The following is a 17,769-nucleotide window of genomic DNA, read 5'->3' as shown; positions in this document are numbered from 1 at the left end:
CATCAAATTTTATTACATATCATATATTTTGTCTCCGGAGAAATACCTCTACCACTCAATCCTCCCCACCGTAACCATAATTCTGTTCTACGAATACATATTTGTATTTCTCCTTAAGGGAAGTTTTGCTTATTTCAACGTTAAGGAGAAATACAAGAAACCTGTATTTTTTTAGAAATGCAAATTTTGACTGTTACATTAACATAGCTTTTGTAGTAAATAGTCTATGAAACCTTTAAGCAGATAACTATACTCAGTTGCTTACTTTCTTAACCAGAGTGATTAATAAGTTTGTGAAGTGAGGGCCAGCGGTACAAATGTATCGAGAAAAAAAGTTGATGGGCTTTAAAAGTCGGTCCGGGAGCAGGAATGGGAGAGAATTCACACCCCTGCCTCTTAACCCTCTGAACAATTATCGAAAATAGAAGGCTTGAAGTAAGCCAGTGTTCATCCATAATATATCACGGATAGGGTCTCAAATAAGCTTCTGTAAAGCTTCCTGATCCTTGGGTAACTAAACTAAACTAATAATTAGCCAGAGTGAATACTGTTATGCTGGAAAACTAATAGGGTATTAAAGTGGTCGCAACCCCCGCCTCTACACACAACGCCCCTGGTAGCTTTCCTTTGCCTAATTTCGCATACGCGACGCTCGAACGTTTCAGAACAGAGGGTTGGGCTAGAGTTGCCCACGAAAGGGGGAAGGGGAAAGGGAGGTAGGGTAAGTGCGACCGTGTGAGTAGTTCGAAGTTTTTTAGCCCTTTTATTGCGCTTTTAAATGTGCCCCTCACAGTCCTGATGATATAATATTAAACTTATCATAGTTTATATTATTGATCATTTTCATGTATCATCAAATTTTATTACATATCATATATTTTGTCTCCGGAGAAATAACTCTACCACTCAATCCTCCCCACCGTAACCATAATTCTGTTCTACGAATACATGTTTGTATTTCTCCTTAAGGGAAGTTTTGCTTATTTCAACGTTAAGGAGAAATACAAGAAACCTGTATTTTTTTAGAAATGCAAATTTTGACTGTTACATTAACATAGCTTTTGTAGTAAATAGTCTATGTAGTCTTTAAGCAGATAACTATACTCAGTTGCTTACTTGCTTAACCGGAGTGATAAATAAGTTTGTGAAGTGAGGGCCAGCGGTACCAATGTATCGAAAAAAAGTTGATGGGGACTTTAAAAGGCGGTCCCGGGAGAAGGAATGGGAGAGAATTCACACCCCTGCCTCTTCAAGTTACACTCTGAACAATTATCGAAAACAGAAGGCTTGAAGTAAGCCGGTGTTCATCCATGATCTAACACGGATCGGGTCTCAAATAAGCTACTGTAAAGCTTCCTGATCCTTGGGTAACCAAACTAAACTAATAATTAGTCAGAGTGAATACTGTTATGCTGGAAAACTAATAAGGTATTAAAGTGGTCGCAATCCCCGCCCCTACCAACAACGCCCCTGGTAGCTTTCCTTTACCTATTTCCGTATACGAGACGCTCGAACGTTTTAGAACAGAGGGTTGGGCTAGTGTTACCCATGAAAGAGGGGAAGGGGAAGGGAGGTGTGGTAATAAGTGCGACCGTGTGAGTAGTTCGAAGTTTTTCAGCTCTTTTACTGCGCTTTTAAATGTGCCCCTCACAGTCCTGATGATACAATCAATATTATAAAACTTACTGGTTTATAAATTTACGAGTGACCCACTTACCTGTCTCCCCACGGGCATACTAGACACGGTAGAATGCGGTGCTAAGGTTGTGGGAAGACAGGTAAGTGGGGAACGAAGTAAATAGTATTAAACTTATCATAGTTTATATTATTGATTATTTTCATTTATCATCAAATTTTATTACATATCATATGTTTTGTCCCCGGAGAAATTACTCTACCACTCAATCCTCCCCACCGTAACCATAATTCTGTACTACGAATACATGTTTGTATTTCTCCTTAAGGGAAGTTTTGATTATTTCAACGTTAAGGAGAAATACAAGAAACCTGTATTTTATTAGAAATGCAAATTTTGACTGTTACATTAACATAGCTTTTGTAGTAAATAGTCTATGAAACCTTTAAGCAAATAACTATACTCAGTTGCTTACTTTCTTAACCAGAGTGATAAATAAGTTTGTGGAGTGAGGGCCAGTGGTACCAAAGTATCGAAAAAAAAGTTGACGGGGACTTTAAAAGGCGGTCCCGGGAGCAGGCATGGGAGAGAATTCACACCCCTGCCTCTTTACCCTCTGAACAATTGTTGAAAATAGAAGGCTTGAAGTAAGCCGGTGTTCATCCATGATCTAACACGGATAGGTTCTCAAATAAGCTACTGTAAAGCTTCCTGATCCTTGGGTAACTAAACTAAACTAATAATTAGCCAGGGTGAATACTGTTATGCTCGAAATCTAATAGGGTATTAAAGTGGTCGCAACCCCCGCCCCTACCCACAACGCCCCTGGTAGCTTTCGTTTACCTAATTCCGTAAACGAGACGCTTGAACGTTTCTGAACAGATGGTTGGGCTAGATTTACTCACGAAAGAGGGAAAGGGGGAGGGAGGTGGGGTTAATGCGACCTTGTGAGTAGTTCGAAGTTGTTCAGCCCTTTCTTTGCACTTTTATATGTGCCCCTCACAGTCTGATGATATAATAAATAATATTAAACTTATCATAGATTATATTATTGATTATTTTCATTTATCATCAAAGTTTATTACACATCAAATGTTTTGTAGCCGGAGAAATTACTCTACCACTCAATCCTCCCCACCGTTAACATAATGCTGTACTACGAATACATGTTTGTATTTCTCCTTAAGGGAAAATTTGCTTATTTCGACGTTAAGGAGAAATACAAGAAACCTGTATCTAATTAGAAATGCAAATTCTGGCTGTTACATTAACATATAGCTTTTGTAGTAAACAGTCTATGTAGCCTTCAAGCAGATGACTATACTCAGATGCTTACATGCTTAACCAGAATGATTAATAAGTTTGTGAAGTGATGGCCAGCGGTACAAATGTATCGATAAAAAAAGTTGATGGGGACTTTAAAAGGCGGTCCCGGGAGCAGGAATGGGAGAGAATTCACACCCCTGCCTCTTTACCCTCTGAACAATTATCGAAAAGAGAAGGCTTGAAGTAAGCCGGTTTTCATCCATGATCTAACACGGATAGGGTCTCAAATAAGCTACTGTAAAGCTTCCTGATCCTTGGGTAACTAAACTAATAATTAGCCAGAGAGGAGACTGTAATTCCCGAAAACTAATAGGGTATTAAAGTGGTCGCAATCCCCACCCCTACCCACAACGCCCCTGGTAGCTTTTCTTTACCGATTTTCATATACGCGACGCTTGAACGTTTCTGAACAGATGGTTAGGCTAGAGTTACCCATGGAAGATGGAAAGGGGGAAGGGAGGTGGGGTTTGTGCGACCATGTTAGTAGTTCGAAGTTTTTCAGCCCTTTTTTTGCGCTTTTATATAGGCGCATCACAGTCTGATGTTATAATAAATAATATTAAACTTATCATAGTTTATATTATTGATTATTTTCATTTATCATCAAATTTTATTACATATCATATGTTTTGTCCCCGGAGAAATTACTCTACCCCTCAATCCTCCCCACCGTTAACATAATGCTGTACTACGAATACATGTTTGTAATTTCTCCTTAAGGGGAAATTTGCTTATTTCGACGTTAAGGAGAAATACAAGAAACCTGTATCTAATTAGAAATGCAAATTCTGGCTGTTACATTAACATGGCTTTTGTAGTAAACAGTCTATGTAGCCTTCAAGCAGATGACTATACTCAGATGCTTACATGCTTAACCAGAATGATTAATAAGTTTGTGAAGCGATGGCCAGCGGTACAAATGTATCGATAAAAAAAGTTGATAAGGACTTTAAAAGGCAGTCCCAGGAGCAGGAATGGGAGAGAATTCACACCCCTGCCTCTTTACCCTCTGAACAATTATCGAAAAGAGAAGGCTTGAAGTAAGCCGGTGTTCATCCATGATCTAGCACGGATAGGTTCTCAAATAAGCTACTGTAAAGCTTCCTGATCCTTGGGTAACTAAACTAAACTAATAATTAGTCAGAGTGAATACTGTTTTGCTCGAAAACTAATAGGGTATTAATGTGGTCGCAATCCCCGCCCCTACCCACAACGCCCCTGGTAGCTTTCGTTTACCTTATTTCGTATACGCGACGCTTGAACGTTTTAGAACAGATGGTTGGGCTAGAGTTACCCATGGAAGATGGAAAGGGGAAGGGAGGTGGGGTTTGTGCGACCATGTTAGTAGTTCAAAGTTTTTCAGCATTTTTTTTGCGATTTTATATGTGCCCCTCACAGTCTGATGATATAATAAATAATATTAAACTTATCGTAGATTATATTATTGATTATTTTCATTTATCATCAAAGTTTATTACATATCATATGTTTTGTCCCCGGAGAAATTACTCTACCACTCAATCCTCCCCACCGTTACCATAATTCTGTACTACGAATACATGTTTGTATTTCTCCTTAAGGGAAAATTTGCTTATTTCAACGTTAAGGAGAAATACAAGAAACTTGTATCTAATTAGAAATGCAAATTTTGACTGTTACATTAACATATAGCTTTTGTAGTAAATAGTCTATGTAGCCTTCAAGCAGATAACTATACTCAGTTGTTTACTTGCTCAACCAGTATGAATTTAAGATTGTGAAGTGAGGGCCAGTGGTACAATGTATCGAAAAAAGTTGACGGGGACTTTAAAAGGCGGTCCCGGGAGCAGGAATGGGAGAGATTTCACACCCCTGCCTCTTTACCCTCTGAACAATTATTGAAAATAGAAGGATTGAAGTAAGCCGGTGTTCATCCATGATTTAACACGGATAGGTTCTCAAATAAGCTACTGTAAAGCTTCCTGATCCTTGGGTAACTAAACTAAACTAATAATTAGCCAGAGTGAATACTGTTATGCTCGAAGACTAATAGGGTATTAAAGTGGTCGCAACCCCCGCCCCTACCCACAACGCCCCTGGTAGCTTTCGTTTACCTAATTCCGTAAACGAGACGCTTGAACGTTTCTGAACAGATGGTTGGGCTAGAGTTACCCATGAAAGAGGGAAAGGGAAGGGAGGTGGGGTTAGTGCGACCGTGTGAGTAGTTCGAAGTTTTTCAGCCCTTTTTTTGCGCTTTTATATGTGCCCCTCACAGTCTGATGATATAATAAATAATGTTAAACTTATCATAGATTATATTATTGATTATTTTCATTTTTCATCAAATTTTATTACATATCATATGTTTTGTCCCCGGAGAAATTACTCTACCCCTCAATCCTCCCCACCGTTACTATAATGCTGTACTACGAATACATGTTTGTATTTCTCCTTAAGGGGAAATTTGCTTATTTCGACGTTAAGGAGAAATACAAGAAACCTGTATCTAATTAGAAATGCAAATTCTGGCTGTTACATTAACATGGCTTTTGTAGTAAACAGTCTATGTAGCCTTCAAGCAGATGACTATACTCAGATGCTTACATGCTTAACCAGAATGATTAATAAGTTTGTGAAGTGATGGCCAGCGGTACAAATGTATCGATAAAAAAAGTTGACGGGGACTTTAAAAGGCGGTCCCGGGAGCAGGAATGGGAGAGAATTCACACCCCTGCCTCTTTACCCTCTGAACAATTATCGAAAAGAGAAGGCTTGAAGTAAGCCGGTTTTCATCCATGATCTAACACGGATAGGGTCTCAAATAAGCTACTGTAAAGCTTCCTGATCCTTGGGTAACTAAACTAATAATTAGCCAGAGAGGAGACTGTAATTCCCGAAAACTAATAGGGTATTAAAGTGGTCGCAATCCCCACCCCTACCCACAACGCCCCTGGTAGCTTTTCTTTACCGATTTTCATATACGCGACGCTTGAACGTTTCTGAACAGATGGTTGGGCTAGAGTTACCCATGGAAGATGGAAAGGGGGAAGGGAGGTGGGGTTTGTGCGACCATGTTAGTAGTTCGAAGTTTTTCAGCCCTTTTTTGCGCTTTTATATAGGCGCATCACAGTCTGATGTTATAATAAATAATATTAAACTTATCATAGTTTATATTATTGATTATTTTCATTTATCATCAAAGTTTATTACATATCATATGTTTTGTCCCCGGAGAAATAACTCTACCCCTCAATCCTCCCCACCGTTAACATAATGCTGTACTACGAATACATGTTTGTATTTCTCCTTAAGGGGAAATTTGCTTATTTCGACGTTAAGGAGAAATACAAGAAACCTGTATCTAATTAGAAATGCAAATTCTGGCTGTTACATTAACATGGCTTTTGTAGTAAACAGTCTATGTAGCCTTCAAGCAGATGACTATACTCAGATACTTACATGCTTAACCAGAATGATTAATAAGTTTGTGAAGTTTTGCCAGCGGTACAAATGTATCGATAAAAATAGTTGATGGGGACTTTAAAAGGCAGTCCCGGGAGCAGGAATGGGAGAGAATTCACACCCCTGCCTCTTTACCCTCTGAAAAATTATCGAAAAGAGAAGGCTTGAAGTAAGCCGGTGTTCATCCATGATCTAACACGGATAGGGTCTCAAATAAGCTACTGTAAAGCTCCCTGATCCTTGGGTAACTAAACTAATAATTAGCCAGAGAGGAGACTGTAATTCCCGAAAACTAATAGGGTATTAAAGTGGTCGCAATCCCCACCCCTACCCACAACGCCCGTGGTTACTTTTTCTTTACCGATTTTCATATACGCGACGCGTGAACGTTTCTGAACAGATGGTTGGGCTAGAGTTACCCATGGAAGATGGAAAGGGGGAAGGGAGGTGGGGTTAGTGCGACCATGTTAGAAGTTCGAAGTTTTTCAGCCCTTTTATTTCGCTTTTATATAGGCGCCTCTAACAGTCTGATGATATAATAAATAATATTAAACTTATTATAGTTTATATTATTGATTATTTTCATTTATCATCAAAGTTTATTACACATCATATGTTTTGTCTCCGGAGAAATAACTCTACCCCTCAATCCTCCCCACCGTAACCATATTTCTGTACTACGAATACATGTTTGTATTTCTCCTTAAGGGAAAATTTGCTTATTTCGACGTTAAGGAGAAATACAAGAAACCTGTATCTAATTAGAAATGCAAATTCTGGCTGTTACATGAACATGGCTTTTGTAGTAAATAGTCTATGTAGCTTTCAAGCAGATGACTATACTCAGATGCTTACTTGCTTAACCAGAGTGATTAATAAGATTGTGAAGTGATGGCCAGTGGTAGAAATGTATCGAAAAAACTGATGAGGACTTTAAAAGGCGGTCCCGGGAGCAGGAATGGGAGAGAATTCACACCCCTGCCTCTTCAAGTTACCCTCTGAGCAATTATCGAAAATAGAAGGCTTGAAGTAAGCCGGTGTTTATCCATGATCTAGCACGGATAGGGTCTCAAATAAGCTACTGTAAAGCTTCCTGATCCTTGGGTAACTAAACTAAACTAAACTAATAATTAGCCAGAGTGAATACTGTTATGCTCGAAAACTAATAGGGTATTAAAGTGGTCGCAACCTACGCCCCTACCCACAACGCCCCCGGTAGCTTTCCTTTACCTAATTCCGTAAACGAGACGCTTGAACGTTACTGAACAGATGGTTGGGCTAGAGTTACCCACGAAAGAGGGAACGGGGAGGGAGATGGGGTTAGTGCGACCGTGTGAGTAGTTCGAAGTTTTCCAGCCCTTTTTTGCGCTTTTATATGTGCCCCTCACAGTCTGATGATATAATAAATAATATTAAACTTATCATAGATTATATTATTGATTATTTTCATTTATCATCAAAGTTTATTACACATCATATGTTTTGTCCCCGGAGAAATTACTCTACCACTCAATCCTCCCCACCGTTACCATAATTCTGTACTACGAATACATGTTTGTATTTCTCCTTAAGGGAAAATTTGCTTATTTCAACGTTAAGGAGAAATACAAGAAACCTGTATCTAATTAGAAATGCAAATTCTGGCTGTTACATTAACATGGCTTTTGTAGTAAATAGTCTATGTAGCCTTCAAGCAGATGACTATACTCAGATGCTTACTTGATTAACCAGAGTGATTAATAAGATTGTGAAGTGAGGGCCAGTGGTAGAAATGTATCGAAAAAACTGATGAGGACTTTAAAAGGCGTTTCCGGGAGCAGGAATGGGAGAGAATTCACACCACTGCCTCTTCAAGTTACCCTCTGAACAATTATCGAAAACAGAAGGCTTGAAGTAAGCCGGTGTTCATCCATGATTTAACACGGATAGGTTCTCAAATAAGCTACTGTAAAGCTTCCTGATTCTTGGGTAACTAAACTAAACTAAACTAATAATTAACCAGAGTGAATACTGTTTTGCTCGAAAACTAATAGGGTATTAATGTGGTCGCAATCCCCGCCCCTACCCACAACGCCCCTGGTAGCTTTCGTTTACCTTATTTCGTATACGCGACGCTTGAACGTTTTAGAACAGATGGTTGGGCTAGAGTTACCCATGGAAGATGGAAAGGGGAAGGGAGGTGGGGTTTGTGCGACCATGTTAGTAGTTCAAAGTTTTTCAGCCTTTTTTTTGCGATTTTATATGTGCCCCTCACAGTCTGATGATATAATAAATAATATTAAACTTATCGTAGATTATATTATTGATTATTTTCATTTATCATCAAAGTTTATTACATATCATATGTTTTGTCCCCGGAGAAATTACTCTACCACTCAATCCTCCCCACCGTTACCATAATTCTGTACTACGAATACATGTTTGTATTTCTCCTTAAGGGAAAATTTGCTTATTTCAACGTTAAGGAGAAATACAAGAAACTTGTATCTAATTAGAAATGCAAATTTTGACTGTTACATTAACATATAGCTTTTGTAGTAAATAGTCTATGTAGCCTTCAAGCAGATAACTATACTCAGTTGCTTACTTGCTCAACCAGTATGAATTTAAGATTGTGAAGTGAGGGCCAGTGGTACAATGTATCGCAAAAAGTTGACGGGGACTTTAAAAGGCGGTCCCGGGAGCAGGAATGGGAGAGATTTCACACCCCTGCCTCTTTACCCTCTGAACAATTATTGAAAATAGAAGGATTGAAGTAAGCCGGTGTTCATCCATGATTTAACACGGATAGGTTCTCAAATAAGCTACTGTAAAGCTTCCTGATCCTTGGGTAACTAAACTAAACTAATAATTAGCCAGAGTGAATACTGTTATGCTCGAAGACTAATAGGGTATTAAAGTGGTCGCAACCCCCGCCCCTACCCACAACGCCCCTGGTAGCTTTCGTTTACCTAATTCCGTAAACGAGACGCTTGAACGTTTCTGAACAGATGGTTGGGCTAGAGTTACCCATGAAAGAGGGAAAGGGAAGGGAGGTGGGGTTAGTGCGACCGTGTGAGTAGTTCGAAGTTTTTCAGCCCTTTTTTTGCGCTTTTATATGTGCCCCTCACAGTCTGATGATATAATAAATAATGTTAAACTTATCATAGATTATATTATTGATTATTTTCATTTTTCATCAAATTTTATTACATATCATATGTTTTGTCCCCGGAGAAATTACTCTACCCCTCACTCCTCCCCACCGTTACTATAATGCTGTACTACGAATACATGTTTGTATTTCTCCTTAAGGGGAAATTTGCTTATTTCGACGTTAAGGAGAAATACAAGAAACCTGTATCTAATTAGAAATGCAAATTCTGGCTGTTACATTAACATGGCTTTTGTAGTAAACAGTCTATGTAGCCTTCAAGCAGATGACTATACTCAGATGCTTACATGCTTAACCAGAATGATTAATAAGTTTGTGAAGTGATGGCCAGCGGTACAAATGTATCGATAAAAAAAGTTGACGGGGACTTTAAAAGGCGGTCCCGGGAGCAGGAATGGGAGAGAATTCACACCCCTGCCTCTTTACCCTCTGAACAATTATCGAAAAGAGAAGGCTTGAAGTAAGCCGGTTTTCATCCATGATCTAACACGGATAGGGTCTCAAATAAGCTACTGTAAAGCTTCCTGATCCTTGGGTAACTAAACTAAACTAATAATTAGCCAGAGAGGAGACTGTAATTCCCGAAAACTAATAGGGTATTAAAGTGGTCGCAATCCCCACCCCTACCCACAACGCCCCTGGTAGCTTTTCTTTACCGATTTTCATATACGCGACGCTTGAACGTTTCTGAACAGATGGTTGGGCTAGAGTTACCCATGGAAGATGGAAAGGGGGAAGGGAGGTGGGGTTTGTGCGACCATGTTAGTAGTTCGAAGTTTTTCAGCCCTTTTTTGCGCTTTTATATAGGCGCATCACAGTCTGATGTTATAATAAATAATATTAAACTTATCATAGTTTATATTATTGATTATTTTCATTTATCATCAAAGTTTATTACATATCATATGTTTTGTCCCCGGAGAAATAACTCTACCCCTCAATCCTCCCCACCGTTAACATAATGCTGTACTACGAATACATGTTTGTATTTCTCCTTAAGGGGAAATTTGCTTATTTCGACGTTAAGGAGAAATACAAGAAACCTGTATCTAATTAGAAATGCAAATTCTGGCTGTTACATTAACATGGCTTTTGTAGTAAACAGTCTATGTAGCCTTCAAGCAGATGACTATACTCAGATACTTACATGCTTAACCAGAATGATTAATAAGTTTGTGAAGTTTTGCCAGCGGTACAAATGTATCGATAAAAATAGTTGATGGGGACTTTAAAAGGCAGTCCCGGGAGCAGGAATGGGAGAGAATTCACACCCCTGCCTCTTTACCCTCTGAACAATTATCGAAAAGAGAAGGCTTGAAGTAAGCCGGTGTTCATCCATGATCTAACACGGATAGGGTCTCAAATAAGCTACTGTAAAGCTCCCTGATCCTTGGGTAACTAAACTAATAATTAGCCAGAGAGGAGACTGTAATTCCCGAAAACTAATAGGGTATTAAAGTGGTCGCAATCCCCACCCCTACCCACAACGCCCGTGGTTACTTTTTCTTTACCGATTTTCATATACGCGACGCGTGAACGTTTCTGAACAGATGGTTGGGCTAGAGTTACCCATGGAAGATGGAAAGGGGGAAGGGAGGTGGGGTTAGTGCGACCATGTTAGAAGTTCGAAGTTTTTCAGCCCTTTTATTTCGCTTTTATATAGGCGCCTCTAACAGTCTGATGATATAATAAATAATATTAAACTTATTATAGTTTATATTATTGATTATTTTCATTTATCATCAAAGTTTATTACACATCATATGTTTTGTCTCCGGAGAAATAACTCTACCCCTCAATCCTCCCCACCGTAACCATATTTCTGTACTACGAATACATGTTTGTATTTCTCCTTAAGGGAAAATTTGCTTATTTCGACGTTAAGGAGAAATACAAGAAACCTGTATCTAATTAGAAATGCAAATTCTGGCTGTTACATGAACATGGCTTTTGTAGTAAATAGTCTATGTAGCTTTCAAGCAGATGACTATACTCAGATGCTTACTTGCTTAACCAGAGTGATTAATAAGATTGTGAAGTGATGGCCAGTGGTAGAAATGTATCGAAAAAACTGATGAGGACTTTAAAAGGCGGTCCCGGGAGCAGGAATGGGAGAGAATTCACACCCCTGCCTCTTCAAGTTACCCTCTGAGCAATTATCGAAAATAGAAGGCTTGAAGTAAGCCGGTGTTTATCCATGATCTAGCACGGATAGGGTCTCAAATAAGCTACTGTAAAGCTTCCTGATCCTTGGGTAACTAAACTAAACTAAACTAATAATTAGCCAGAGTGAATACTGTTATGCTCGAAAACTAATAGGGTATTAAAGTGGTCACAACCTACGCCCCTACCCACAACGCCCCCGGTAGCTTTCCTTTACCTAATTCCGTAAACGAGACGCTTGAACGTTACTGAACAGATGGTTGGGCTAGAGTTACCCACGAAAGAGGGAACGGGGAGGGAGATGGGGTTAGTGCGACCGTGTGAGTAGTTCGAAGTTTTCCAGCCCTTTTTTGCGCTTTTATATGTGCCCCTCACAGTCTGATGATATAATAAATAATATTAAACTTATCATAGATTATATTATTGATTATTTTCATTTATCATCAAAGTTTATTACACATCATATGTTTTGTCCCCGGAGAAATTACTCTACCACTCAATCCTCCCCACCGTTACCATAATTCTGTACTACGAATACATGTTTGTATTTCTCCTTAAGGGAAAATTTGCTTATTTCAACGTTAAGGAGAAATACAAGAAACCTGTATCTAATTAGAAATGCAAATTCTGGCTGTTACATTAACATGGCTTTTGTAGTAAATAGTCTATGTAGCCTTCAAGCAGATGACTATACTCAGATGCTTACTTGATTAACCAGAGTGATTAATAAGATTGTGAAGTGAGGGCCAGTGGTAGAAATGTATCGAAAAAACTGATGAGGACTTTAAAAGGCGTTTCCGGGAGCAGGAATGGGAGAGAATTCACACCACTGCCTCTTCAAGTTACCCTCTGAACAATTATCGAAAACAGAAGGCTTGAAGTAAGCCGGTGTTCATCCATGATTTAACACGGATAGGTTCTCAAATAAGCTACTGTAAAGCTTCCTGATTCTTGGGTAACTAAACTAAACTAAACTAATAATTAACCAGAGTGAATACTGTTTTGCTCGAAAACTAATAGGGTATTAATGTGGTCGCAATCCCCGCCCCTACCCACAACGCCCCTGGTAGCTTTCGTTTACCTTATTTCGTATACGCGACGCTTGAACGTTTTAGAACAGATGGTTGGGCTAGAGTTACCCATGGAAGATGGAAAGGGGAAGGGAGGTGGGGTTTGTGCGACCATGTTAGTAGTTCAAAGTTTTTCAGCCTTTTTTTTGCGATTTTATATGTGCCCCTCACAGTCTGATGATATAATAAATAATATTAAACTTATCGTAGATTATATTATTGATTATTTTCATTTATCATCAAAGTTTATTACATATCATATGTTTTGTCCCCGGAGAAATTACTCTACCACTCAATCCTCCCCACCGTTACCATAATTCTGTACTACGAATACATGTTTGTATTTCTCCTTAAGGGAAAATTTGCTTATTTCAACGTTAAGGAGAAATACAAGAAACTTGTATCTAATTAGAAATGCAAATTTTGACTGTTACATTAACATATAGCTTTTGTAGTAAATAGTCTATGTAGCCTTCAAGCAGATAACTATACTCAGTTGCTTACTTGCTCAACCAGTATGAATTTAAGATTGTGAAGTGAGGGCCAGTGGTACAATGTATCGCAAAAAGTTGACGGGGACTTTAAAAGGCGGTCCCGGGAGCAGGAATGGGAGAGATTTCACACCCCTGCCTCTTTACCCTCTGAACAATTATTGAAAATAGAAGGATTGAAGTAAGCCGGTGTTCATCCATGATTTAACACGGATAGGTTCTCAAATAAGCTACTGTAAAGCTTCCTGATCCTTGGGTAACTAAACTAAACTAATAATTAGCCAGAGTGAATACTGTTATGCTCGAAGACTAATAGGGTATTAAAGTGGTCGCAACCCCCGCCCCTACCCACAACGCCCCTGGTAGCTTTCGTTTACCTAATTCCGTAAACGAGACGCTTGAACGTTTCTGAACAGATGGTTGGGCTAGAGTTACCCATGAAAGAGGGAAAGGGAAGGGAGGTGGGGTTAGTGCGACCGTGTGAGTAGTTCGAAGTTTTTCAGCCCTTTTTTTGCGCTTTTATATGTGCCCCTCACAGTCTGATGATATAATAAATAATGTTAAACTTATCATAGATTATATTATTGATTATTTTCATTTTTCATCAAATTTTATTACATATCATATGTTTTGTCCCCGGAGAAATTACTCTACCCCTCACTCCTCCCCACCGTTACTATAATGCTGTACTACGAATACATGTTTGTATTTCTCCTTAAGGGGAAATTTGCTTATTTCGACGTTAAGGAGAAATACAAGAAACCTGTATCTAATTAGAAATGCAAATTCTGGCTGTTACATTAACATGGCTTTTGTAGTAAACAGTCTATGTAGCCTTCAAGCAGATGACTATACTCAGATGCTTACATGCTTAACCAGAATGATTAATAAGTTTGTGAAGTGATGGCCAGCGGTACAAATGTATCGATAAAAAAAGTTGATGGGGACTTTAAAAGGCGGTCCCGGGAGCAGGAATGGGAGAGAATTCACACCCCTGCCTCTTTACCCTCTGAACAATTATCGAAAAGAGAAGGCTTGAAGTAAGCCGGTTTTCATCCATGATCTAACACGGATAGGGTCTCAAATAAGCTACTGTAAAGCTTCCTGATCCTTGGGTAACTAAACTAAACTAATAATTAGCCAGAGAGGAGACTGTAATTCCCGAAAACTAATAGGGTATTAAAGTGGTCGCAATCCCCACCCCTACCCACAACGCCCCTGGTAGCTTTTCTTTACCGATTTTCATATACGCGACGCTTGAACGTTTCTGAACAGATGGTTGGGCTAGAGTTACCCATGGAAGATGGAAAGGGGGAGGGAGGTGGGGTTTGTGCGACCATGTTAGTAGTTCGAAGTTTTTCAGCCCTTTTTTTGCGCTTTTATATAGGCGCATCACAGTCTGATGTTATAATAAATAATATTAAACTTATCATAGTTTATATTATTGATTATTTTCATTTATCATCAAATTTTATTACATATCATATGTTTTGTCCCCGGAGAAATTACTCTACCCCTCAATCCTCCCCACCGTTACCATAATTCTGTACTACGAATACATGTTTGTATTTCTCCTTAAGGGAAAATTTGCTTATTTCAACGTTAAGGAGAAATACAAGAAACTTGTATCTAATTAGAAATGCAAATTCTGGCTGTTACATTAACATATAGCTTTTGTAGTAAATAGTCTATGTAGCCTTCAAGCAGATAACTATACTCAGTTGCTTACTTGCTCAACCAGTATGAATTTAAGATTGTGAAGTGAGGGCCAGTGGTACAATGTATCGAAAAAAAAAAAGTTGATAAGGACTTTAAAAGGCGGTCCCGTGAGCAGGAATGGGAGAGATTTCACACCCCTGCCTCTTTACCCTCTGAACAATTATTGAAAATAGAAGGATTGAAGTAAGCCGGTGTTCATCCATGATTTAACACGGATAGGTTCTCAAATAAGCTACTGTAAAGCTTCCTGATCCTTGGGTAACTAAACTAAACTAATAATTAGCCAGAGTGAATACTGTTATGCTCGAAGACTAATAGGGTATTAAAGTGGTCGCAACCCCCGCCCCTACCCACAACGCCCCTGGTAGCTTTCGTTTACCTAATTCCGTAAACGAGACGCTTGAACGTTTCTGAACAGATGGTTGGGCTAGAGTTACCCATGAAAGAGGGAAAGGGAAGGGAGGTGGGGTTAGTGCGACCGTGTGAGTAGTTCGAAGTTTTTCAGCCCTTTTTTTGCGCTTTTATATGTGCCCCTCACAGTCTGATGATATAATAAATAATGTTAAACTTATCATAGATTATATTATTGATTATTTTCATTTTTCATCAAATTTTATTACATATCATATGTTTTGTCCCCGGAGAAATTACTCTACCCCTCAATCCTCCCCACCGTTACTATAATGCTGTACTACGAATACATGTTTGTATTTCTCCTTAAGGGGAAATTTGCTTATTTCGACGTTAAGGAGAAATACAAGAAACCTGTATCTAATTAGAAATGCAAATTCTGGCTGTTACATTAACATGGCTTTTGTAGTAAACAGTCTATGTAGCCTTCAAGCAGATGACTATACTCAGATGCTTACTTGCTTAACCAGAATGATTAATAAGTTTGTGAAGTGATGGCCAGCGGTACAAATGTATCGATAAAAAAAGTTGATGGGGACTTTAAAAGGCGGTCCCGGGAGCAGGAATGGGAGAGAATTCACACCCCTGCCTCTTTACCCTCTGAACAATTATCGAAAAGAGAAGGCTTGAAGTAAGCCGGTGTTCATCCATGATCTAACACGGATAGGGTCTCAAATAAGCTACTGTAAAGCTCCCTGATCCTTGGGTAACTAAACTAATAATTAGCCAGAGAGGAGACTGTAATTCCCGAAAACTAATAGGGTATTAAAGTGGTCGCAATCCCCACCCCTACCCACAACGCCCGTGGTAGCTTTTCTTTACCGATTTTCATATACGCGACGCTTGAACGTTTCTGAACAGATGGTTGGGCTAGAGTTACCCATGGAAGATGGAAAGGGGGAAGGGAGGTGGGGTTAGTGCGACCATGTTAGTAGTTCGAAGTTTTTCAGCCCTTTTACTTCGCTTTTATATAGGCGCCTCACAGTCTGATGATATAATAAATAATATTAAACTTATCATAGTTTATATTATTGATTATTTTCATTTATCATCAAAGTTTATTACACATCATATGTTTTGTCTCCAGAGAAATAACTCTACCACTCAATCCTCCCCACCGTTACCATAATTCTGTACTACGAATACATGTTTGTATTTCTCCTTAAGGGAAAATTTGCTTATTTCAACGTTAAGGAGAAATACAAGAAACCTGTATCTAATTAGAAATGCAAATTCTGGCTGTTACATTAACATGGCTTTTGTAGTAAACAGTCTATGTAGCCTTCAAGCAGATGACTATACTCAGATGCTTACTTGATTAACCAGAGTGATTAATAAGATTGTGAAGTGAGGGCCAGTGGTAGAAATGTATCGAAAAAAACTGATGAGGACTTTAAAAGGCGTTTCCGGGAGCAGGAATGGGAGAGAATTCACACCACTGCCTCTTCAAGTTACCCTCTGAACAATTATCGAAAACAGAAGGCTTGAAGTAAGCCGGTGTTCATCCATGATTTAACACGGATAGGTTCTCAAATAAGCTACTGTAAAGCTTCCTGATCCTTGGGTAACTAAACTAAACTAAACTAATAATTAACCAGAGTGAATACTGTTATGCTCGAAAACTAATAGGGTATTAAAGTGGTCGCAACCCCCGCCCCCACCCACAACGCCCCCGGTAGCTCTCCTTTACCTAATTCCGTAAACGAGACGCTTGAACGTTTCTGAACAGATGGTTGGGCTAGAGTTACCCACGAAAGAGGGAAAGGGGGAGGGAGGTGGGGTTAGTGCGACCGTGTGAGTAGTTCGAATTTTTTCAGCCCTTTTTTGCGCTTTTATATGTGCCCCTCACAGTCTGATGATATAATAAATAATATTAAACTATCATAGATTATATTATTGATTATTTTCATTTATCATCAAAGTTTATTACATATCAAATGTTTTGTCCCCGGAGAAGTTACTCTACCACTCAATCCTCCCCACCGTAACCATAATTCTGTACTACGAATACATGTTTGTATTTCTCCTTAAGGGAAAATTTGCTTATTTCAACGTTAAGGAGAAATACAAGAAACTTGTATCTAATTAGAAATTCAAATTCTGGCTGTTACATTAACATATAGCTTTTTTAGTAAATAGTCTATGTAGCCTTCAAGCAGATAGCTATACTCAGTTGCTTACTTGCTCACCAGTGTGAATTTAAGATTGTGAAGTGAGGGCCAGTGGTGCAAATGTATCGAAAAAACTGATGGGGACTTTAAAAGGCAGTCCCGGGAGCAGGAATGGGAGAAAATTTACACCCCTGCCTCTTTACCCTCTGAACAATTATCAAAAATAGAAGGCTTGAAGTTAGCCGGT

At 39.0% G+C, this 17,769-nt stretch overlaps 2 protein-coding genes across 12 annotated transcripts in view; one reads left to right on the top strand and one right to left on the bottom strand.

Annotated features, from left to right (window-relative positions):
* LOC139980268 (clotting factor C-like) overlaps positions 1-17,769 on the bottom strand; it is a 140,397-nt gene that overhangs the window by 76,877 nt on the left and 45,751 nt on the right. The gene's annotated exons all lie outside the window — the stretch shown is intronic.
* LOC139979865 (uncharacterized) overlaps positions 1-17,769 on the top strand; it is a 56,233-nt gene that overhangs the window by 35,141 nt on the left and 3,323 nt on the right. The gene's annotated exons all lie outside the window — the stretch shown is intronic.

The sequence above is a fragment of the Apostichopus japonicus genome, chromosome 14, assembly GCF_037975245.1.
Source record: "Apostichopus japonicus isolate 1M-3 chromosome 14, ASM3797524v1, whole genome shotgun sequence".
Taxonomy (NCBI): Eukaryota; Metazoa; Echinodermata; class Holothuroidea; order Aspidochirotida; family Stichopodidae; genus Apostichopus; species Apostichopus japonicus.
This window is presented reverse-complemented; position numbering and strand designations above follow the sequence as displayed.